Consider the following 21,583-nt stretch of genomic DNA (forward strand, 5'->3'; position numbering starts at 1 on the left):
GTCAGAACCCAAATCTATCAAATATAGTGTTCCCCAAGATGTCCTGCTGTCCCCCTCCTTTTTAACCTTTACATCAAGCCAGTCATCGATAAAGCCCAGAAATACATTAAAATCCCCTCCTGTGCCAACATCAACTCCTCCTCCCACTACACTACCCCCTCCCACTACACTACCCCTCCCACTACACTATCCCCTCCCACTCCTCCTCCTAATTTAAAGAACAGAGCTGTACTTCTTGCTCAAGAGGATGAGGACTGGTATCTTGGAAGCTGGATGGTGTTCAGAATGTTGACAAAGATGTTTTAAAAAGAGGTATTTATGATTCTCTGTTGTTTTGGAACTACTTTTGAAAATGTTAGTGTACTGAACTGGTAGGTTGTCACTCTCTCAGGGACAGTGTTCTTGAAAATGTGTTTAATTACTCTCATACAATGTCAGCTTTTCAAACTGTATTGCTAATGAGACAGAGGGATAAATTTTCATTGATTTTCTCTTAGTGCAGACTGAAAGGAAAGGCTTGTTTTGGACTATGTGCTTCCAAGACTGAAGTAAAATCTTGCCAACAATGTAATTGGGCTGGGCTGTGTAGGTTATAAGTGAAGGACTTAGGAATCACATGAACTGTTTTGTTTCCTGGTTTTCATTAAATACCATTAAAGCTTTTTTCAATGTAATCCAAAATGGCATTTATATTCTGCTATTTCTAGTGTCACCTGGTCTACAGGGAGCATAGCAGTCATAAAAACAGTACAGTAATTTCAATAAATATGTACAGTATACCTGCATCAAAGCAAATATAGGCCCTCTTTTACTAAGCTGTGATGAAGGTTTTTATCATGGTCTGGAGGGCTAAATGCTTTGACGCTGCTCCAATGCTCATAGGAATTCTATGAGCGTTGAAGCAGCGTTGGAGCGTGGTAGAAACCTCCATCGCAACTTAGTAAAAGGGGGAGGGGATAATTCATTAATAATAACAATATAAAATTAATAAAACAAATAAATAATATCAATAAATTCAAATACATCTCAAAATTAAATATAGAAGACTTTAAGGAAAGGAAGGCCACTATCTTAATGTGAAAAAATGGTTTCAGTTTCTTTCAAAGTGCAATATACGTAATCTAGAAACTTTGGATCATTTTGCTAAGGTCTGTTTAGCATAGGACACATATTGAGGTAGTCAACTGGCTTGGCTCAAAGAAAACATATTTAACACCATTATATAAAACAATACATTTACAAAGGTGCCGTAAATAAAAAGTGTCACCAATAGATATAACCCCAGGTTTCATCAACAAGAATTCACGGCGACGCTTCTGGGTTTGTCGTGTCAAATCAGGAAACATTTGTACTTTAAGGCCTATAAATTCTTTTTGCCTATTTTTAAAGAAAAGTTTTAACAACCATGTTTTATCAATTGGCAGAGCGACTGATATAATCAAGGTAGGTGGCACTACTGCCTCTTTATCTGATATTTCCAACATTTCAGAAACATTTAAAGGTTCTCGATCTAATGAGATTTGATTTTTCTCAGGGAGATAATATACACGAGAAAATGGAGGTAACATTTCCTCCGAAACTTCCAATATTTCTAGTAGATATCTTTTAAGCATTTGATGGGCAAGAATTTACCTTTTGAGACCTTATACGGTTGAGAATGTTTCTACTGTAAATTCTAAGAGAAGTGGAAGAATTACTATCCAAAGTTCATAACTGATTCATTTCTTTTTCCTTTGTCTACAATGCTTAATTTGTTAATACCTTGCCAGCTACTTTTCTTCTATTATTTTCAAATAAGATTTTGCTCCCTATTTTCTAGGTCTCTCCTAAATCTATTAGGGGTTTGGCAATATAAAATGGCTTCTTATGTTATATCTGTAGTAGAGGATATGTTTCTTGATTATTGTTTCTATTTTTCTTTGCAAAGATGTTGGCTTTTTATTTAGAGTAATTGTTAAAATGATTAAAAAAGGAATGATTAACCCCCTCCCCCCTTTTACTAGGCCGCAGTAGAGGTTTCTACTGCCACCCAGAGTGTTAAATGCTCCGATACTCATAGAATTCCTGCAACTACAGAAGAAACATATTTCCCACTTCTCTACAGCAATCCAGTTCACTGTTATCTTGAGCCACGCAGTGCAGGCAGTTTGAGCTGATATCATGGTTTCAAGTCCTATGAGACTTGGATCCACTAGACCAGTGGTTCCCAACCCTGCCCTGGAGGGCCACCAGGCCAATCGGGTTTTCAGGATAGCCCTAATGAATATGCATGAGAGAGATTTGCATATAATGGAAGTGACAGGCATGCAAATCTGTTTCATGCATATTCCTTAGGGCTATCCTGAAAATCCGATTGGCCTGTTGGTCCTCCAGGACAGGGTTGGAAACCACTTCACTAGATTAGCTGAACTTCTGGCACCATGGCTCAAACTTTCAGTGGGACAAAATCCAGAGGAAAAGAAGGGAACATGTTTTTTTTTATTTATAAGATTTTCAATTTTAGATACAAACATTGCTTTTGCAAGTTGCTACAGATCCAGAAATTATGTTCAATAAAACATATAAAGGAAACATAAATTATCTCTTATTTAGTCCACAAAAATGAGGATCAAGAATAGAAATAAACTTTCAATCAGAAATAACAAAAATTAACATAAGGTCACGGCATTAGATTCCCAAATTACAGCCAGATGGTAGGTCATACATCACTAGACATGGTTACCAACTTTTCTTATGATCCAATAAATTCTAAAAGTTGTTTAGGCTCAAAGAAAAGAAAATTTTTATCTTGATAAGATACAAAACACTTTGCAGGAAATTTAACAAGAAATGTAGCCCCCAAAGCAAGAGTTCTTGGCCTCAAGGACTCTGGGTTTTCTGAGCCAAATTTGGAAAAACTCAAACATTAGAGCCTAAAAACTTATCATTTATATGACGAAAATACAAGCGAAGGATAAATTCCCTATCACTCTCCAAGGCTAGAGTTAACAGCGTGGTAGTTCTATGGGTGACAACCTCAAGGGAGTTTTCCAGAAATGAAGACAAATTCATGTCCACTGCTTTATCTACTGGAATTTCTGTAGGAGTGGATTCCCCTTGTGGCGTCTTTATATTCAAATAATAAGCTCTAACAATTGGAGGTAAATTTTCAAATGGAATGGCTAAAGTTTCACGGAAATATTTTCTAGCCATCTCAACTGGTGATATAATAGGGCACTTTGGAAAATTCAAAAATCTTAAGTTATTTTTCCTCAGTTGATTTTTAAAATTTTCCATCTTACGAGAAACATAAGATCTCTCTTTGACCAGTTCCATTTGCACCTTCTTTACTTCATTCAAATTATTTTCTTGTTCCTCCAACTTTTCACTCAAATTAGTGAGAAGTACCCCCTGATGTTCCACCTTGGAAAAGACAGTTCCATAGTCTGTTTTAATAGTAGATAAACTCAATTTAAGGTTGGAGTCCATGACTGATATGGCCTGCCACAGCGCCTCCATATCTATTTTCTCTGGTTTCTTCATCTCCTCAAAGCTGATAACATTCCCTCCTGAAGCACCTCTCACCTCCTCCTCTATGATGCAGGGAAACTTCTGATGATTCCCATCTCCACCTTCTTCCGAAAGGTTCAGTAGGGATGTTCCTCCTGTGCTGGGGTCAAGCTCTCCCTCTTGGGGCTGCCAGACTCCAGACATTCCCTGCATTGGAGTACTTCCGGGTTGGGTAGGAACCAGCCTCTGCTCAGGGCTTAGCGAAGCCCGGTTCACTGCGCTGAGGTCCCCCGAGGATTCTGGGTTTCCCCCCGAAGTAGTTCGGGTCACTTCACCCGAATGAGCAAAGACGCTTGTAAGCATCGTCTGGACCAGTCATTGAGGGGACTCCACCGCTGGAGGAGCAAAGCGGGGAACTCCCTTTCTCTTCCCCATATCGCTGCCGGGAAAGAGACTCACAACGCGGCTCCAGGTGAGACGAGCAGCACAGCTCATTCAGGCCTCCGCTCCCGACACCATCTTGATCAGTCTCTCAGCCGAGGGAACATGTTTTCTGTAGCCACACAAATTGGGGTGCAAGAAATCCTGAGTGCTAGGGTGCAATTTCTAGGCACCATGGCTACCTGGTGCCTGGGGTTTGTTGAGCCTTGTGTTATTAGTGTCAGTCAGTAATTAAATACCTAAATTTAGACACCACCACTTGCACTTGCTTTATGGCAGGTGTAAATGTCAGTGCCTAAGTTAGGCACCTAATTGTCAGCATCCAATAATACACATATTGAACTATTTGGAATGGCCTTGAGCTGCCCATGCCTTCTGCAATTATGCACTACAACACTTAGGCATCAGATTATAGAATAGCACCGAAGTGCACTTAGCCAGGGGCAGTGGAATGCCTCCTTGTTTGGGGGTGCCCAAGTTCCCCTCCCCCAAACTTTTCCTATATCCCGTAGTCCTCCAGCCCATGGTGACAAGCATCTCTCTATTTCCTTCTCTCCTTCTCAAACCTTCCCCCATGATGTCCAGCCTTTTTCTCATTTCCTACTCCCTCCTACCATAGTCTTCAAACTATCTCTCATTCTATACTACATACCCCACTGTCTCAGCAACTCTGCCCTTCCTTCCTTCCCTCACTTCAACATTTCACACCTTCTTTCCTTCACCCTCTCTTCAACATCACTCTTCATTCACCATTATCTCCAGCATTTCTTTTCTTCCCTAGCTACCTCATCTCCTTTAGCATCTCGTTCTCTCCCTTACCCCCACTTCAGCATCTTTTTTCTTCCATAACTCTTTCCCCCTCTCTTCAGCATCTCTCTCCCTTTCTCTTTTCCACTCTCCCTCCCCATCTCTCTCCTTCCCTCACCCCTCAACATCTCTTTCCTTTTCTCCTTCCCTCCCTTTCTCCCCCATGATCTCCAGCATTTCTCTCCTTCCTTACCTCTCTCACCCCTTCAGCATTTCTTTCCTTCCCTCCCTTTCAACTCTCCCTTCAGCATTTCTCTCCTCTCTCCTCTACCTCTCAACTCTTCATTCAGCACATTTTCCTTTCCTCCCTCTCAACCACCTATGGTGTCCTACATTTTTCTCCTTCTCTTCCTCCCTTTCCTCATTGTCTCTCGCATTTTTCTCCTTCTCTCTCTCTTTTCAGTATCTCTCTCCCCCCAAATAGTCTCCAGCATGTCTTGCCTTCTCTCCTCCTCCCCACTTCAGCATCTCTTACCTTCCTTTCACCTTCTCCACATTCATAGTGTCCACCATTTCTCTTCTTCCCCTCCCTCTTCAGCATTTCTGTCTTTCTCTGTCACTGTGAGCCATTTATTTGATTACCCAGGTGGCAACTTCACCATGTGCATAAAAAATGCATTGTGCAGCTGGCTGGTGTGGGGTAGGGTTGCCAGATTTCCTCTTTAAAAAAGGCAGGAAAAATTAGACCAGGAAGTGATGTCAGAGGTAGAGCCAAGGCTGGCGTGGCCAGCAGGTTGGAGATGCTGCTCGTGCCGAAGAATATAAAAGGTACGGTAAAAAGGGAAGAAGTGGGGGTGGAGAAGAGGAGGCACCCCCCCCTTCTCAGGTGCCTCCCACCTTAGCTACACCACTGGCCTTGACCATGTGTGCATGCTGAAGGTCTGCAGGCTCCTGTTCCAAAGAGGACAGATGTTGATGGGCCTTGAGCAGTTGCAGATGTTCAAGGGCTTGTTTCTGTCAACCACATGATGTCTCTATTTATGCAGATAGTAGAATAGCCACCCTGCAGGAATAAGGTAAGCAAATAAATGCTTTGCAAGGAAGAAATAAAAAAGAGCAGAGCAGTCCAGGTCTTCAAACCAAAGGGAATTTAATAACCATACATATGAAACAATCAGTGGCATACCTAGTGTATGTGACACCCGGGGCCAATCGTTTTGTAACCCCTCCCATATAAAAAGGGATCAGAGAAGCACCCCCTAGGAGCTACACCTGGGGTATACCGACCCTCTGCTCCCCCCTCCCTCCCTTGGTATGCCACTGCCTGAGGAAGGGGATTTTGGTTTCGAAAAGTTTGTAAAAAATGTATTAAAACCAGTCCAATAAAAAGATTACCTTATTTCCATTTTCTATTTATAAATGTTTATCAGTACTGCTACACTGCTGCCCATGCCTTCCCGATAGTCTGGCATCTCAGTCTCCTCCCCTTCCCCCCATACCCTGGCATCATTTTTCTTTCCTTCCCTTCCATCTCTCTTTTCTTTCTCTCCCTCCCTCCTTTCTCCTTTCCCTTCCCCCCCATGACCTAGCATCTTTTTCTTCACCTCCAAGGCCTGACATCTGATATCTTTCTTTCTCCTTGGTCTGGAATTTCTCTTTTGTCTCCTCTCCCTTCCCTGATCTTCCTTCACCCTCACTCCCCAATCGGGTATAGCATTTCTCATCTCCCCCCCCCTCCATTTGTCACCCTGCGGACGGCAATGCAACGCTCACAATATGCTGCTCTTGCCAGCATCAGACCCTCTTCTCTGCATGGTCCTACTTTTGCAGAAACAGGAAGTAGGCAGGACCCAGCAGAGAGGAAAGCCCAATGCCGATAAGAGCAGCAAATTGTGAATTCTGCTGCTGCTGCCAGGAAGAAGTTCTTGACTCTAGGACTCCTGAAACAAGCTTCTTAGCCCAAAACATGGCCTGTGTCAAGTCAAGTCAAGACATTGTTTCACATGTATGGTTGTTATTAAATTCCCTTTGGTTTGAAGACCTGGATTGCACTGCTCTTTTTCAGATTGACTCATGTGTGTGTGCAGAAGTTGACATTCCCTATAGTTTAGTGCAGGGGTCTCCAAGCTTTTCGCCATGAGGGCCACATTGGTTACTTCAGCACTTTTCAGCGGGTCGTAGTAAAAAAAAAAAGAAAAAGATAAAACTCTAGATATATGAGTTTTATTGAAAGCAGAACATTTTATTAACTAATTACAGAGTATGTGAGATTAAATTATCGTATATCAATGATGACGAACACTACCAGCCCTCATCGTATTCCATATATATTCAGTTCCATGGATTGTAGTGGTGCTCAATAGATGTTTTTTTGGGTTTGTTTGTTTTTTAAATGCTGGCCTGAGGTTAAAAAAATAATCATGACTGCTGGGTTTTAAATATTGACCCAGTGGTCTTTGAATTATTATTTTTTTAAATTTTATTTAGTAAAAGATATCACAACAGGCAAAGAATGTGCCTGTGTGAATAGTCTACAGTAGATATTCCATTTTGACAAAAGCATGTTATTACTTCACCTTGTATCTTTAGGATTCATATTTCAACCGACAACCATATGAAAGCTTTATCTTTTGAGGGCCTCAACTTTTGTAAGCTATAAGCTTCTTTTTATTTAGAAAGTTGTTTTCATATATTAGATGTTCTTGTGCCTTTATTTTTTTAAAAGGAAGAGAGTAAAATGATGTGCGACAGATCCAAATGTGGCACATAAAACTTCCTTTTCAGGGCTGCCTCCCCACGTATAGAACATGGGCTCAGTAAAATATTTATAATCCCATGCAGAGCATGGGTAGGAGACTAGCAAAGATTTATACCTGCAAGAAAATAAATCCTCATGGAAAAGGACATTTCTGCATTGGCACACAATTATTTGGCACAGTTTTGCACTATGCAATTTTCAAGGCCCACACATAAATCATGCCTCTGCATCCTGGATTAAGGTTCTATCACAGCTCTGAATATATTAACTTTTTTACACTTTTATACCTCACTATAATTTATAATAGATAGATCTAAATGTCACCAGCACGGACAGAAAATTAATACATAATGTTCTACTGTAAAATCATGATTAAAGTTGAGAATATATGGTCAGCACTTCTGTTTAATGAGTTGACATTACCAATCAATTGGTTAGTATACTTTACTGACTAAAATGCTGATACTGATTACAAAATCTTATGCCAAGCACGATATGCTGTTTTGGTTGGAAGCAGACTTTTTAAATCTGCTACAGAATCGGTCATTTGAATTATTTTAAACTTCCCAGAAATGCCTGAATGGCTTATTTAGGGAAGTAGTTTTTAAGGTGCATTATTTATATATTTATTTAATTTGTTTTCAATCCCGTTGTCCCTAAAGAGCTTAGAATGGGTTACAGGTTAAACATACATCATTTCCGTACAGGCTTATAATACAAGTTTGTATCCTAACTTCATACATACTAGGGATCTAATATTAATATACATAATATACAGTTTACTGGTTACAATTTGCCATAGTTATCCTTACAGTGCAAGGTTTTCAATACAAGTTTTATACTAATTTAACTTGCGATTGATTAATTTTCCAGAAACATGTTTGATCTCTCCTGAGATTCTTTTTCATAAGTATCTCAGGGAGATATTGGTTTTAACTAATTCTGAATCAATACCTATTTCAACACTCTATTATATACCTAAGAACCAAAAAAATGACTGCGGAACAAGGACTAGACCAATTGGCTTCTATTGATATGAATTTGACGGAATTTCTTGAAGACTCACAAGATACAATACAAACCAGGTCCACCCTTTTAGTTTCATGTACAAATGAGAGTGATAAGGTATTGATAATGAAACTATATTTTAAAAATAAACAAGCAATGTTTTGTGGGGCTAGAATCCAATGTGGCAAGTAGTTTGCCATAGTTTTACAATACAAGTTTTCTTTATGTGACACATACTGGTTCTAGTACCAATATATATTTTTTTGTAATCCATCGGTCAAGGGCAGGGGTTTAGGCGAAGAGGTATATTTTATTACTTTTCGAAAGCTGAGGAGTCCTTCAAGGGATCTGAATCTGCAGGGGAAGTTGATTCTAGTGGCTCAGTATGAAGTGGGAGTAGGACCGTTGCTTGGTGGTTTGCAATTGAAGGGCACGACCAGGAGGCGCTTTGAGACATATTTCATCCCAGGAGTGGAGGGACCGGTTTAGCATGTACGGAGGAAGTTTAGTCGTCATGTAGCCCAGCGCCATGTCATGCAAGGATTTGAATGCTAACATCAGGCCCTTGAAGACGTGAAGGGGCATAATATGAAAATACATCTAAGTCCCCTTTTGGCCTAGGCCCTAAACGCTGAAAGTAGAAGCAGGGAAAATGTCCATTCTCAAAAAAACGTCCAAAAGGAATTTTTTTTTATAGTGGCCTACCTCTACATTCAGCAGTTTATACGGCCATACCACCACTATGTCTACAATTGCAACACATTATCAAACAAAAAAAAAGCCTAAGTCCCAAATGCCCAGAACCAGACGTTTTAGGCAAAGGAGGGGCCAGTCCTTTGCCTAAAAGCTGGATTCTGTAACCGGTGTTTGTCAAAAAGAACACCGGTTACACAATCCACACACCCCCAGCAATGATCGCAGCAGGAGAGATAGCCAATCTCTCCTGCCGCTATCCCCCCCTCAATTGGATTGGGCTCCCTCCTGCCCCGATCATGTCGGGAGGGTCATGGTTTCGCCGGGGCAGGAGGGCTTGGGCTCCCTCCTGCCACAATCGTTGCTGGGGGGGGGGGGTGGATATTAATGTGCCCTGCCGCGATCCTTACCCCAAAGTGCTGCGGTTCTGGGAGGTGGGCAATCGAAATCACGGCAGGAGAGATGAGTCATCTCTCCTGCCGGCATCATTGCGGTAGGGGGTAGGCAGGTTCCTTTTTTGGCACTTATACCTGTTATGACTTGGTCTATGTCAAAACGTATAGGTACTGACTAGGCAACCTGCCTAAACCTTTGGTTATACCTGTTGTACAGCTATGTGTAGGTCGGCCCACCTCCCGCCCTTTCCCCACCTCTAAAAACACCTCTTTTCGTTTCTATGCATGTAGAGGCAAGGGAAAGGCCTAAGCTAGTTTTAGATACATCTAAAACCAGCTTTGGTTATGGGTACTTGGACGATCAGGCTTTTTGACTGTCCAAGTACCCATTTAGGCCACTTTTTAGACTTTTTTTTGTTTTGATTATGAACCCTACAGTGTTTGGCTTCAGGCAGCCAGTGAGCTGACGTTAGAGCCTGGGGACACAGGGTCATGGGCATGGAGGTTTTTTAGAAGCCTGATTGCCACATTTTGAACACACTAGAGACATTGTACATTCTTTGCCATGAAACCACTGCATTGCAGTAATCCATGCGGGAGAGTACTAAGGCATAGAGTAGTTGGGCAAAATCAGATTCTGAAAAGTAGTTCCTTATTTTTCAGAGTTGTCGCAGGTAGTAAAATGAGGAAGATACCACCTGAGAGACATGGTCGGTTGCAATCAAGGAGTATTCCTAGGTTGCACACTTGGTCTTTTGTAGATATAGTTGTTGAGTCCCAGCGCAGTGAGGGATGGGTAAGGCTGCAGTGTTCTTTGTGGCTCCAAAAGAGTTCCGTCTTGGAGGTGTTTAGTTGTAATTTGTTGACGGGTATCCGTTTTTTGATTTCCGAGAGGCAGGTTAGGAGTTTCACAATCTGGGAGTCACGGGCTTCTCCTAGTGGTAGGTACAGTTGGATGTTATCCATGAAGGAGTGAATCTGTAGTTGATATTTGCAGGCTATGTCTAGGACAGGTCTAATGTAGAGACTGAATAATAGGCAGGATAGCAGAGAACCCCCGCTGAACACCATATTTGATTGGTCTCGGTTTCGATAGCATATCAATGTTCAGAGCACTTTAGGATCTGTTATTCAGGAAAGAAGAGAGCCATCGTAGTGTGATATGTTGAATTCCAATTTCAGAGAGCCGTTCAATGAGGTCAATGGTCAATAGTATCAAAAGGCTGTGCTGAGATCCAGCAGCACCAGAAAGACATAATTATCTTTGTCCATAAGTTTCCAGTGGTCATTGATGATGTCAAGAAGGACGGTTTCAGTACTGTGAAATTTCCTGAATCTTGATTGGAAAACAAAAATAATGCACCTAGCTTGAGTTTCACAGCCAGGTTCTTTGCCATCAGTCAATATCCTTGATTCAGCGATCTCGTGGTCCCCAGGATTCTGGTACTTAGGGATAATTCTTGACCCCAGTTGTCTTTTAGGTAACATGTGTTAAATCTTATCAGGAAAGTCTATTTTAAGTTACATCTTTTGAATAGCCTAAACTCTATTTGCCTTGGAATGATTATAAATGATTCTTCAAATGATAGTATTGATGACAGTGGATTACTGCAACATAGTGCTGTTGGGCTTTTCTTGGACTGTGTTGAGTTCTTTACAGATAGTCCAGAATTCTATCATTATAATTCTGTTTAAAGAGAAGAGGAAGATAAAAAAAAAAAGGCACATGTTAGATGGGGGGAAGAGGATAGAGTTAGTGAGATACTTTGTGCTGTTTGGAGGAAACAAGAAAGGTGAAGTAATTTCTAAGGCTACTGTGATCCATTTGATTAAAGGAAAATTGGTGTCTACATACATATTTAGAAATCATCTGGTTTTGCCAGTATTGAAGGCCCATTTTACAAGAGCATAAGCCTCATCTTGGGTGAAGCATATCCCAATTCAACCACAGGAAATATACTATACAAGGCAGCTATGTGGTATCTGTTGCATTCCTTTGTTAGCCATTATAAGTTGAAAGTCCAGTCTTTACAGGATGTAGATTTTGGGGCAAAGATTTTGAAGTCTATCCTGTCTGGTTCTCACCCTTGAGGATTACTGCTTTGGTACTTCCCAAGATTTTGGACTGGTCTAGTGGGATGCTAAGGAAGGAGAATATAGATCATAACAACTAATTTTATTTCCTTGTGTCATCCTAAACTAGTACAGAACCTGCCCTAAGTGTCTTTACTTGTTGCAATCTAAGGAATTCTATTCCTTTTTCTCTTCATATTTTGCAGTTGAGAATATAGCCTTGTTTTCTAATAAAGTTTTTCTTATGGGACTTAAAGTTCTTTCTAGTTTCCAGAAATTTTTGAAGGTATACATTGTCCTTTTTGTGCTTTGTTATCAAAATACTAGGAGCCTCTTCTACCTAGTTAGATGGCATTGAATATCAGGTCCTATAGTGTATAGTATATATTCATACTTAAGACCTCTGCCCAAACTCCAACCCTGCATGCCCACTAGCAAAGTACACACCATCATTTCATAGCGCAAACATTTGTGCTGATCAATATTTCATAAGAAGTCATTTATGTATGTATGTCACCATATCCACACATAAATGCGTAAATGCCACCAAAATAGTTTTCTGCTTTACTGCTTAAAGTACTCGGTCCCTTATAATATTACCTTTTTATGTACAACTTGTAAACAAGAAAGAGAAGAAGGACTTAACAATGAATATGATCTCATTATAGTTTGCTGTCACCTTAGACTGATGGAAGGTGTATTGTATATCAATAATGCAGCACACTTTTTATATATGGTTCCAGATTCAAAAATGGGCTTCAACTCAGTCAGGCATAAACAAGCTGGTAAAGCTAGCCATTAAATATATTTTAAAAAACTAGTCCAATTTATCATCTGAATTAAACCTAAAGGATGCACTGTATCTAATTTAAATATCTGCTGTTCTTTTTGCAATAATAACTTAATATCCACCTGTACAGGCAGTTCTTGGCTCAGCTGTTTGGGGGAGGCTAAATGAGGTGGGACTAGTGTCGGTGAGCTATAATCCTTGAGGTAGTAGGGATTTGTTTTTTGGTTTGAACCCATAATTGTCTGAAATCATACAGAAAGCAAAGGCAGCAAAATAGTTGTATTTCAATTTAATATTAGATATTTGTGATATATGTTTTACATTGTAGTCAGGTTTTCTGTAAGCGTGAATTTTCTACATGGCAATCTGTAGTAATCTGGCTTGTTCAGTTTTTCCAATTTCATATTTCTCTCAACCCAGGCTTCTCTTACACCATCTCTCTTTCTGTCCCAGGTCTCTTACTCCTTAGGCTTTATACCCTTATTTGGGTGCTTAGCCCCAGCAAGACCACTGGAGCCTGATAGAGGAGGAGCAATAGGGTATATCACTCAACCTTTCTCTCTAGACCAGCAAGATGAGCCCCCAGTAGGTGTGGAATTTGGTGGTATTGCCTGGTAGAGGAGTTCAGGAGTAGAGCAAGGATCTTACATGACAGTATTTGGAAGGAATTCTTCATTAGTTCTGATGGACTGGTCTAGAGAGGTCTGGACTGGTGTGGGAGGTGATCAGTGGACTGAGGGTACATGGAGCTTGGGAGCACAGTTAAGAGGAGCAATGATTCTTTTGAGCCACATGCAGCTTTTTAAAATTTCTGCTCCCTCTGGACATGCCAGCAAAAAGTTTTGCATTTACCGACGTCCAAATAGATATTTTTTTTTATTTTTATTTAAAAAGGCTCCATGTTTGGCAGAGGCAATGTAAAATACAAGGTGAACTGTGCAGGTCCTGACCTGGACATCTCATTTCCCTTCTCCATTGTATCTAAAATAGGCCCTACATTGTGACTTTTACCCTACAAATACTTCATTGTAATTTTTCGCTGACTGTTCAGCTCTTCTTATTGTAAATCGCCTCAAACTACTATGGCTTTGGCGGTATATAAAAATAAAAATATTATTATTTTTATTATTATTTTGGTACCTTCCTGAGTGTTGTGCTATCACACCCTACTGCTAGCTCTTGTTCTGCTGCTGTCCCTCAGATGCCTCATTTGGTGGTAATTTCTCCTTCCATCCAACTGGTGGGAAAGGAATGCTCAATTGACTGTTATCTATTTGGATATTAAAGGAAAAATCCTCCCCACAACCCCTTTAAGCCTCTGGAACAGTTACAGAGGATCTCCTCTGAATCTTCGCTATTCACCTAGGCATTCTTTTTTCTTTCTCTTCCTCCTCATTCAGTCAGTGCACCTAACCTCACAATGCCCTTTTTATCCACTCATATATAATTAGATGAAACCTAACTTAAGTAAGTACTTATAGCATTTGGGGAAAAAAAAAAAAAAAAGAACTTGCTAGAGTACCTCCTTAGGGTTCAGACAGTGGCTCTAGCCTGCCTGCATCTTTAGCTCTCGCAGAACAATTTGTACTGAACTACACAGAGCGCCCATTGTGAGAAGCCTTTATATGACACAAGGCTGGCAAGCAGAGTAATTTAAAGAGCTGTTGTCTGGTTTACATAGCTGACACATAAATGCTTTAAATAAATGACTATCCAACTGAGAAGGAAAGTTTATGATCTAATTGCTTTGGTCTATTAAGAGAATTGTAGTAAATGTGTATATATGTAAACTGTGCCAGTGACACTTCTGTTTGATTTCTTATTTTGCTGCAGCGGCACAAAAAGAACAGATTTTTTTGGGGGGAAGGGAGTTAAGATTCACAAGGGTACACACTAGGCATACATATCTAAGTCATACTAATTATATGTTGAATGACAAATAATACCTTCGATTGCACCTGACAATGGATTTCTAAGTAATCTGCAACAGCTGTTGTGCATCATGAGTGACTCCCTAATTATTTTAAACTCAATTATTTCAAGCGGTTACTAATGTTAAGTCACATACATACTTATGGAAACAGTTTGGTTATATTTAAAAATGTCTCAAAAGGCCATATCTCATTACTTAATTTAAACCTGAGCCGACATGTCTATTATAAAGACAAGCATCTCAGCACACAACATCCTGCCACCTGATGCTATGGCAAAATAATGAACCATAGTTTAGTACAAATTTGTCAACTGCCCTATTAATCGGTATAAAACAAGTAAATACTGTGCTTCTAAAGTGTTTAATTGTTTTATATGCATTGAATTTTATAAGTAAAGAAGTACTGTGTAAAATACATTATAGAAACATCAGATCCATCTGATCATTTAATCTTTTAGTGTGCAACTGAAAAAGGATGTGCATTCAGTAAACATATGTGCAGGGTTATAGAATTCAGGGATCCCTGCCTAATTTACACATGAGAATTTACTCCAGGTTTCAGTTGATGTATGTCTTCACACCCAAAGTTGTGTGCAGATCTCAGTGCTATACACTGTTCTATAAAAGGTGCCCAATTTGGAGTACTGCTTATATAGCATCACTCAGTGTGCATTTTGTTCAGCACCCAATGCATGAGGGGCCACTGAAAAGTTCTCAGCCCAATCAACAAAGTTGGGGCAGTCTCCAGGGCAGGATTAGCTAATAGGCTAACTAGGCACATGCCTAGGGCCCGAAGTTGTCAGGGGGGCCCAATGAAACAGAGGACTTGTTTTGTTATGTTTTTCCTTTGGCAACGCGGGCCCCCGGGAAAGATCGGCAGCACTGGGCCCTCCCCCAGGAGATCAACAACACTGCCCTCCCCCGGCATCGCCATCAACCAACCTGAATAAGTGACATCAGAGGGGGTAGACCGGCAGATGCAAAGAGTTGCTGCAAAGTCCCATGATGACTGCATCTGCCAGCTCTGCTCATGGAAGAGGTTGGACCGGCAGACGCACTCATTGCGTAACCTTACAGCAACTCTTTGCATCTGCCAGTCCACCCCCTTCGACGTCACTTATTCACTTATTCAGGTTGGTTGATTGCGATGCCGGGGGAGAGCGGTGTTGTTGATCTCCTGGGGGGGGGCAGCACTGCCGATCTTTCCCGGGGGGGGACAGTACTGCCAATCTTTCCCGGGGAGCCCACGTTGCCAAGGAAAAACCCCCCAAAACATTGGGTTCTCTGTTTCTTCAGCGGGCTCCCTCTGACCTAGAAGGGTGGTGGAGGGAGAGAAAGGGGGCAGGGTGGTATGGAAGGGTGGTGGAAGGAGAGAAAGGGGCAGATGCTGATGGAATTGGTGTGCAGGGGAAGGGGAGAAATATAAGGGGAAGGATACTGGATGGAATTGGGTTGGAGGGAAAGAAAGGATGGAATTGGTGTGCAGGGAAAGGGAGAAAACATAAGGGGGAAGGATACTGGATGGAATTGTATGCAGAGTCCAGTGTCTTGGTGGTTTTATTTAACCTTTGTCGACATATTTATATTTTATCCCCACTTTTACAAAACTGTAGAGCATTTTTTGTAGTGCTGACTGTGGCTAAAAACCATACAACAGTTTTGTAAAAGGGGGGAGAGGTTAGTTTGTGATTATTTATTCCATACTAGGCGAAGGTGTTTTCTGTGTTCTGTTTGTATGAAGACATGTTTTTTGTTTGGATTCTCGCCCAGAAATAGCTAAGAAGAAAAAAAAAAAAAAAAAAAATTTAAATTGAATCAGGTTGGGCAGACTGGATGGACCATTCGGGTCTTTATCTGCCGTCATCTACTATGTTACTATGTTACTATGTTAGCGTTGACTAGCCTTGTTTGGCGAAATGCATCAGGCATGGTTTTTGGGAGCACCTTGAATTAACCTGATTTGGATCTCCTTATTTTCTGCCAATCTTCTTTTGTTTCATGTTGGATTCTTTGGTGGACTGCTTGCCTTGTTGTTTCGTTGCAAGTTAACATACATGAGTGGAATGTACTAGTGGAGTTACAGATTTGGTTGTTTATACATACATATGGGTTGATGTAGAGTGAGGCTGTTGAGAGGCGTTGTAAACTTGGTTATTAATATAGACTTATATTTTGGATAGTATTACTGCTTTACAAATATTTGAACACTTTTATATATGCATGGAAAGGGTTCAGAGTTAAATTCCTGGGTAAGTAGGTGGGAAGGGAAGGAAGGGAGATTTGTTCAGAGATCTTTGGGAGTTGAATAGAAGAAAAACTGTGCACTGGTATACTAATCTTTGTTTTGAATTAAAAAAAAGAAATACAAGTGGAAATAAAGAAGAAGAAAACAGATAAATGGGGGTGGGACATGGGCGGGGCAGGGGGCCCAGTGTATTTGTGTGCCTAGGGGCCCTCAAAGAATTAATCCTGCCCTGGAAGTCTCTATTGAGGGCTACACACTGAGGGCCTGATTCTAAAAACATTGTCCCAATTGTAGGCAGTGGTAGACATCCTATTCCCATGCAATGGAACCAATCAGGATGCACATTTAAAAAAAAAAAAAAATCAATGGGGCAAAGGATGCTTACAATGTAGGCATCTAGGAGATATCTAGGCACACTTATAGATGCCAAAGGCCGGATTAGTCATACTTTACTCTGGAAGTGGCCTTAGGTGTCCGTAGGCATGCCTAGGAGCTTCTCGTAATTTTGAGTCACATGCTTTAAATGTAGGCCTGTAAAATAGTGGCCTACATTTAAGGTGTTGGTAGAAGAAAATAGATGTGATCCTGAGTGCAGCGCCTACCTGTGATTGGCACGCGGTAGACGCCCGTTTTGCAGGCTCCATTTTCAGAATCAGGCCTTTAGTCCAGTGATTTTCCACTTTTTTTGTTCCGTCGAAAAAATACGAAACAAAAAAGTGGAAACTCGCTGCACTAAGACCCTGATTCTGCAAAGTGCTCCTGATTGTAGGCAGCTGTAGGCATCCTACAGCTGTCTAATCAGCCAATCGGGAGGCACTTTTTCTAAAAAAAAAAAAAAAATGCTCCCCAGTCAGGCCTCCTATATTGAAGGCGCCTCCAGGGAGCACTGTCTTACAGTGCATTCCGTAAATCGATCAAAACCGCCCTATTCGCAAAATTCGTTGACTAAAACTGTCCCCTTCCTCACTAGGACTCCCCTCCCCGCAAACGCCTTTTCTTCCTCAAGAAGCTCCTCATCTATTCAGATATCCTCTACTCATAGAACTCCTACTCATATGTAAGCTCTAAAGTATTCAGGTATTCATTACCCATAGAACTCCAATTAGCACGTTAGTTTCCCATTAGACTATTATATTGTATTAGACACATTGTATGGTATTGTATCTAGTCTTATTGTATTGTATTGTATTTAGACTCACTGTATTGTACTGTACTGTATTGTATTGTATTGTATGTAGACTTATTGTTTTGTATTAAGACCTTTTGTTATTCGCTGAATGTCCAGCCTTCTTACAATGTAAACCGCCTAGAAGTCGCCTGACTATGGCGGTATAGAAAAATAAAGTTATTATTATTATTATTATTATAGAGAGGCCCGCAAACCGCCTAAGCTCACCTAAGGCTAAGCGGTAGCCTTAAGCGAACCTAGGCGGCCCTACGTGTCTCCCTAGCAGAACGGGAGATGCATACAATATGGCTAGCAAAATGCTGGCGTAAATGGTAAGTAGACGTGGCCGCTGTACCTAATCGTGGCAAGGATCTCCCTGCCCTTCCCCCAGCGATAGCAGCAGGAGGTTGCCCAACCCCTCCTGCCGACCCTCCAACGACCCTCCCGACGATCGTGGCAGGAGGGTAGCCAACCCCTTCTGCCGACCCCAACGGCTCCCCCCTAAGATCACCAGCAGAAGGGTGCCCAACCCCTCCTGCTGACCCCCCATAAGATTGCCGCCCCCCATAAGACCCCTCCTGCTGACCCCCCCCAACGGCCCTCCGGACGATCGCCGCAGGAGGGTACCCAACCCCTCCTGCCGACCCCCAACGACCCTCCCAACGATTGTGGCAGGAAGGTACCCAACCCCTCCTGCCGACCCCCTCAATGGCTCCCCCCTAAGATCACTGACAGAAGGGTGCCCAACCCCTCCTTCTGACGCCCCCAATGGCCCCCCATAAGATCACCACCCCCCATAAGACTCCTCCTGCTGACCCCCCCAACAGCTCCCCCTAAGATCACTGGCAGGAGGGTATCCAACCCCTCCTGCCGGATTCCCCCCCCAGCGAACACCACCACCCCGGAACCCCCCCTTGACCTTACCAGCAAGTTGGACCGGACGGCTCCTCGCACGTCTGGCCAGCAGGCCCGCCTCCATCCAAATGAGGCGGGCCCGCCCCTACCCTGCCCAACCCAAAGGATCCTAGGACCTGATTGGTCCAGGCACCTAAGACCCCTCCCGCTATAGGAGGGGCCTTAGATGCTTGGGTCAATCAGGCTCTAGGATCCTGTGGGTTGGGCAGGGTAGGGGTGGGCCTGCCTCATTTGGATGTAGGCGGGCCAGCATAACATGGCCACTCTCCAATCTTCAGGTACTACAGGTCACTAACAACAGATCAGCAATTTCATGTTCTTTCAGTACCCATGTATACCATCTGGTCTAAGTGATTTATCACTCGTTAACTTGTCGATTTGGATCAGTACTCCTTTCAAGTTCAAGGAGATTTCTTTTAGTTCCTCCGCATCATCACCCTTGAAAATCATTTCCAGTTCAGGTAGATCCTTACAACTTCTTCACTTATGCTTCTGGATAATCCAATGGTTCCATGGATTCCCTCACAGATTTTCTGTTTCTGATAGTCCTGAAAAAGTTGTTACTATTAGTTTTTGCCTCTTTGGCAAATTTCTCTTCATTTTCTTTTTTTAGCCTTCTTTATCAATGCTTTTCATCTAACTTGCCAGTGCTTATATTACTTCTTATTTTCTTCATTTGGATCCTTTTTCTATTCTTTAAAGCAGGGGTGCCCAAAACGTCGATCGCGATCTACCGGTCGATCGCAAAGGCAATGCCGGTAGATCACTGAGCCAGTTTTCTCCCTAGTGTCTTTTAGCATCTTTTAGCCAGGCATTCTGCCCAGCTAATTTAGGTGAGCGCCCGGCTGTCTTACTCAGATGACATGCTTCCCCCTCAGCGTCCTCCGTTCTTCACACTGGACCTATCACAGATGAAAGTTAATTACGTCAGCCTGCAGAGCAAACGTAGCAGGCTGCAGTTGGTCTCTGTAGCACGTTCCCTCTGCCACGGTCCCGCCCCTGACATTACAGGAAGTGCAGGACCGCGGCAGAGAGAACATGCTCCACAGGCTGCCATAATTAACTTTCAGCTGTGGTAGTTAGGCCCAGAGGGAAGAATGGAGACGAGGACAGTTTGAAGATAAACTGAGAGAATAAGTCTGTACCCTCATCTATCCTCTTGTTGAAACATAGCATTTAGAGAAGTACTCCTCCCAGTAAGGCCCCCAGAGTGCCTTCCCAGCTGCCTGTAGCATCCGTTTGCTGAGCACTTTAAAATGTATTCATTTTAAGTTTGCTAGTTTTGTCTAGTTTCAGGGGCATAAAGGGGAATTAGCTGAAGTTGCAATCAAGAGGTAAGGCTGTGCCCATAGTGAGGGCCCCGGTGGGATGGGGGTTGCCTTAGAGATGCTGGATTTGGGGGGGGAGCCAAAAGGACCTTAAGGAGGGGAGGGGAAAATCAGCTTTGAACCAAAAGCCATGAACCAAAAGGGAGGGGGAAGACAGATCCTGGACTAGTAGAGTGGTTAGAGATGGGAAACACCCCAAACTGAGGAAAGAGAGGAGGGGTGGGAGAAGACAGAGTGAGAGAGACAAAGACATTGACCAAAGGTGGGAGGAATCACAATGTTAGCAGAAGGAAGATAGAGAGAAGGAGAAACCTGAAACAAAGGGGAGGCAGAAGAGAGGGGGGCAGATGTTGGGATATGGAAGGTGCAGACAGAGGAGAGACCCTGAGGAAGAACAGAGAGATGCATGATCATAACAGAGGAGAGAGAGAGAGGGAGACATGTTGACAATACAGGTGGAGGAGAGAGGAAGAAAAGTTGGACTCCCGGAGGGACAGAGAGATGTTGGTTAGGGAATGGAACGAGGTCTGGAGGACAGAAGAGGTGCACACAGTATATATAATAAATAAATATGGGGGGTCTTTTACTAAGGTGCGCTAGCCGATTTAGTTCGTGTTAAATGCTAATGCGTCCAAAGAATATAATGGGCGCATTAGCACTCGCTAAATCGGCTAGCAAAAGAGGGGGTATATGTTTAGAGTTTTTATTGTTGGTAGATCATTTTGACTTGGTCATTTAAAAGTAGCTCAGAAGCCAAAAAAGTGTGGGCACCCCTGCTTTAAAGGATGTTCATTTGGCTCTAATAGACTTTTTAACTTCACCTTTTAACCATGCCAACTCTCGATTTCTCTTCTTTCTACCTTTGAGATGTTTGGGGGAAATCCACTGCTTATTCCTAGGATAAGCAGCATAAAATCTGTTTTACTACTTGGGATCTAACTAGGTGCTTGGGACCTGGGTTGGCCACTGTTGGAAACAGGATACTAGGCTTGCTGGACCTTCAGTCTGTCCCAGTATGGCAATTCTTATGTTCTTATTCCATCTGTTCTGGGTTTTAAAGTCCTAACCTTTGCCACCAATCCTTTTAGCTTCTTTTTAACCATTTTCCTTATTTTATCGTAGTCACCCTTTTGAAACTTAAATGGTGCTACGGAAGATTTCTTTAGTGATGTCACTCCAGATATCAGCCCAATATGATCATGTTAAGATCAATGTTTCTCAGTGGAACCAACACAGTTATCTCCGTACTATGTCTTTCATTCCACTAAGGACTTGGGGCTCCTTTTACAAAGATGTGCTAAGCGTTTTAGCACATGCTAAATATTAGCGTGCGCTAACCACACGCTAAACACTAATGCGTGCATGTTAGTCTATGGACATATTAGCGTTTAGTGCACTGTTTTTCAACCTTTTTACACCCGTGGAGCGGCAGAAATAAAATAAATATTTTGTGGACCGGCAAACTACTAAGACTGAAATAAAAATAAAACCCATTTCCGCCCCGTCTTCGCAAGCTCGGTCCCCGCAAACCATCTGATCCCATCCGCACAAGCCTCAGTTATGATTTTATATTGAACGTATTTTATTAAAGTATAAAAAG

The 21,583-nt window shown here is 42.1% G+C and overlaps 1 protein-coding gene across 2 annotated transcripts in view; it reads left to right on the forward strand.

The window, feature by feature from the left end:
* Positions 1 to 248: 248 nt before the first annotated feature.
* Positions 249 to 21,583, forward strand: part of LRRC30 (leucine rich repeat containing 30) — a 51,194-nt gene continuing 29,859 nt past the window's right edge. The window contains exon 1 of one of the 2 annotated variants that reach the window (XR_004538381.1): positions 249 to 312. The gene's annotated coding sequence lies outside the window, so the exon portion shown is untranslated. The remainder of the gene's footprint in view (positions 313 to 21,583) is intronic. The other variant, XR_004538380.1, reaches the window with a different exon arrangement.

This window comes from Geotrypetes seraphini, chromosome 2 (genome assembly GCF_902459505.1).
Source record: "Geotrypetes seraphini chromosome 2, aGeoSer1.1, whole genome shotgun sequence".
NCBI classification, from domain to species: domain Eukaryota; kingdom Metazoa; phylum Chordata; class Amphibia; order Gymnophiona; family Dermophiidae; genus Geotrypetes; species Geotrypetes seraphini.